We start from the raw sequence: 4,279 nt of genomic DNA, 5'->3' as shown, positions 1-4,279 counted from the left end.
TTATTTTCTCTTAGCTGGGATCCTGAGGTAATTGCACCCATTCGCCCACCATTAATCTGGCTGTGAGTACTGTCACTTAGTAGAATATCATTGTTATTTTGCAAACTCTTCTTAGATCAGTATTAAAATATACTGTGTAAGCTTGTAATATAATTGCTTCCAAATAATCCTTTTAGCTTATTACTTTATTATATATTATTAATCACTTTTAATTCTGCAAGTACGTGTTATAGGTTCAGCTCTGAGCGCTTGTCATTGTTTGATGTAGTATATAAATGACGTAACCATTGATTAATTAAAGGGCTTGGCCAAGTTTATTCTTAGATTTTCTGTCTCAGCGTACTATCATCCTTTATGAAATAACCGATGTAGATTAAATGATAGCTTATAAAAATATATTGAAAATAATGGATATATCTGTATATTTCGAAATAATCGACTTAAAAATCATTTATGTTATTTTTGTCAGAATTTACGAGATTGACAGTAAGCTATAGCTACATGTCAGAGAGAAATAAAAACATTTTTGAAATATTTAAACAATTATGCATTTTTCAAAAAGCATAATAACTTAAGAATATATACAATAAGGTGACAGAAAATGAAAGAGCTTGTGACAGCAAGAGGTAAAAATTTTAAGAATGTAAATAACAACTTTAAAATATTTCAGTCATTAAATAATGAATTAGTACAACTATACAAGAAAGTTGTAGATGCTAAATTTACTATCATCTAATATGGTGTAAAAGTGCTGTTGAATAAGCGGTATAAATGATTCAAGATAAATTTATGTTATTTGGTATTTTGGTAAAGCCATTGATACATTGAGAAGTTCACGTGGAAAGTTTGTAAGATATACTCATTTAATATCATAAGTTTAAGAATTATTTTATGTTAGATATACACGATTGTTTCAGTTTAAGTTAAATGCGAGTGTTAAAGTTAGTTATTTTTAGAAGCGATAGGTTGTCGAGAGTATGTTTACGTAACCGTTTACGAATTATACGTTGTGTAGTTTACCAGTGATGAATTTGTAATTGTTATATTATTGTGTTATGTTACTAAAACATTCTGAATCTCTCTCGTTGTTTTAATTGAGTAATATTGCATCATAATATCTAGTAGTGTGTGGAACGTTCTAGACCTCTGTCAGGGTATAAATACGCGTCGAAAATGCAGTTCGATATAAATAGACCTAGACTGTGTGATTGTGAGTTTAGCCATAAAGAGCGTATAGTGGCGATTTTTAAAGTGAAATTATTACATATTGTATTGTAATAACAGAGTAGAGAAGAATAATTCGTCTTGTCAATTGTGTTATAAGGTAACTGAACCAGCCTGTGTGAACTTTGACGAAAAAAAAAAAGACCTGTTATTTAAAGTTCTGGATACAAAACATGATATCTTATATGTTTCTAAAATGAAGCATTGATTTTACAAAATAATTTAAAGATCAGCATCATACATTTGTTGGAGGTTTTCCATGATGTATTTGACAGGGCTTTTTGTGGCATGGTCTAATTTCTAGGCGCATCTGTACCGGCATCAATATTGATCATTGTAACAATAGGCTATGTACATGCACATGCACCGATGAAAGTTTGAAAAATGACAACGTAATTCCCTTCAGACTTTCTGTAACACTAACTCTTATTTATTGTTGAAAATATTTGTGCACCAAAATTGAAATCAAAATAACGTGTACTTTCAGTCTGCGAAACATTATCAACAATGTTTTTGTGTTGTTCTATCTCTAATATCACATATTAGATATATTTTGGATTCAGTTGGTATCCTTACAATGTACTTTTAAGTAAAGATAGTATTGCTCTTTACTTACTACCATATATTCCACACAATAGGGATAGAATATTATTATCACCACAGATTTATGAAATAGGATTATTAATAACTACTTTCGATATATTTTTGATTCAATTGGTATCTTTACATTGTAATTTTAAGTAAGGATAGTACTGCGCTTTACTTACTACCATATGTTTCCACACAATAGGAATAGAATATTATTATCACCACATATTTATACAATATGATTATTAATAAGAACTTCTGACTGAAAGTGAAGAAGACTGTATCCTAAAATGTTAACCACAATATCTGCTATATCCAGTGCTGACGAGGCCTTTTATCCAATATCAAGGATTATCAGGCCGGTTTGAATAAGACAAACGAATTAATGATTATGACGCTATTTAAATTAACAAATTGCTTGAACTGGATTAGTTGGTGATTCTTATCAATTTTAGTTCTATCACTACATATCACAATAGGGTAAGAATATTTTTTAAATTATATCATTTATTCATTTTACTACCAATTTTTTAATGAGTAGGTTTCTTCAATTAACCTACTCATTATTGGAACTGACGACCCAGCAAGCTAGTTGTTGATCCCGGAGCAAGTCAAACAATCACTGTGTCAGCGGAAGAAAATTACTTTAGTGATTATTAATAAGAAATTCTGAGTGAATAGTTTGAAGTTAAGCACAAAGCACAATGGGCTATCTGTGATCTGCCTACCACGGGTATCGAAACCAGGTTTCTAGCGTTGAAAGTCTGCAGACATACTGCTGTGCCACTGGGGGGCTTCTAAGTGAAAGTAAACAAGAATGTATAATAATATTTTAACTACTCTATATCTGCTATAACTAGTGCTGTTGAGGTCTTTCATTCAATACCAGAGATCTTCAGGCTGGCTTGGATACGACAAACATGGGATTGGTTGAGACATTATCCATATCCTAAAATTGCTTGAACAACAACTATTTGGGTGTGAACTGGATTGAGTTGGTGAAGTATAAACTACCATCACATGTGGCGGCATCTGTTGGATATTACCCAGAGCTGAAAAATAATTACTCAGTATGATGACCACAGTTGTCGTTACTTAAACTTCGAATTCTTTTTAACTGTGTGACAGAACTTGACGTAAGATTATAAATAATTATGTTATTATAAGTGGACAGTATAGGTCATAGGGGGCATTCCTAAAACACACAAACAGGATTGCCCCCTACGACCTATACTGTCCACTTATGATTCATTCAACTACAATCTGTAACATCTGCAGGTTCATTTTTAAAGATACCTTCAATTTCAAATATACACTAGAACAACTAAATTCGAAAGCCTTAATGGCTAGTTTTGATGTCGTGTCACTCTTCACCGAAGTCCCCGCCAATGAATCTTGCAATATTGCCCTCAACCTCTACATTAATAACCCCAACAAGTTAATGCACATCCCTAGCACACTTTTTGCTTCTCTCTAGAATTTACAACGACTAAAACCAACTTCATTTTCAACAACGAACATTTCCTTCAAATAGATGGTTTAAGTATGGGCAATCCTGTCTCGCCTGTTCTTGCCAATATATTTATGACCCAGATCGAAACACAAGCCATACATTCTGCGCTTCAGCCCCCACTATATTGGTACAGATATGTCGATGACACTTTTGCTGGCTTCACTTCTGCAGAACACACACTAACTTTCTTTAAACACATAAATTCCATTCATCCCAACATCAGATTTACCATAGAACACGAAAACAATAAACAGTTATCCTTTCTTAACCTCAAAATTATTAGATCGGACACACAGTTTAAAACCAAAATTCACCGCAAAAACACACACACTGGTCTCTACATTCCCTGGAATTCCGCACATGACACCATACAAAAAATCAATACACTTAAAAACCTCATAAACACAGCCACAAGACTCTGTTTAACGGAATACATAAATGAAGAAATTAACCACATAAAGCACTCATTTATTCACACCAATAAATTCCCACCAGCTATAGTTGAAAACTCTCCAACATTCCCCACAATAAAACTCAATTCACAAACAAATTTGACACTAACAAACCCAACAACAGTACATTACACTACAGTTTACCTTTTGTTCCTGAAACCAGCTCAAGAATTATCCACACTTGGACAAAACTAGCCATTAAACACAATATTCCTGTCAACGTCAAATTCTCACAAAAACCCGGACCTAAATTAAAATCGTTACAAAACAAAAAATATTTAGAATCACACAATACCAACGTCATTTACAAAATAACATGCAATGATTGCTCAGAATTCTACATCGGAGAAACAGGAAAAAAATTGGAAAACAGATTCACAGAACACAATAAAAAACCATCCCATGTTTTCACCATTGCAACTCAAAAAAACCATAGTATGTCTATTAAAAACACAGTCATTTTAAACAAATAACCCAACATAGGCAAACGAAAAATCAAGGA

The sequence above is a fragment of the Limulus polyphemus genome, unplaced genomic scaffold (genome assembly GCF_000517525.1).
Source record: "Limulus polyphemus unplaced genomic scaffold, Limulus_polyphemus-2.1.2 Scaffold0, whole genome shotgun sequence".
NCBI lineage: Eukaryota > Metazoa > Arthropoda > Merostomata > Xiphosura > Limulidae > Limulus > Limulus polyphemus.
This window is presented reverse-complemented; position numbering follows the sequence as displayed.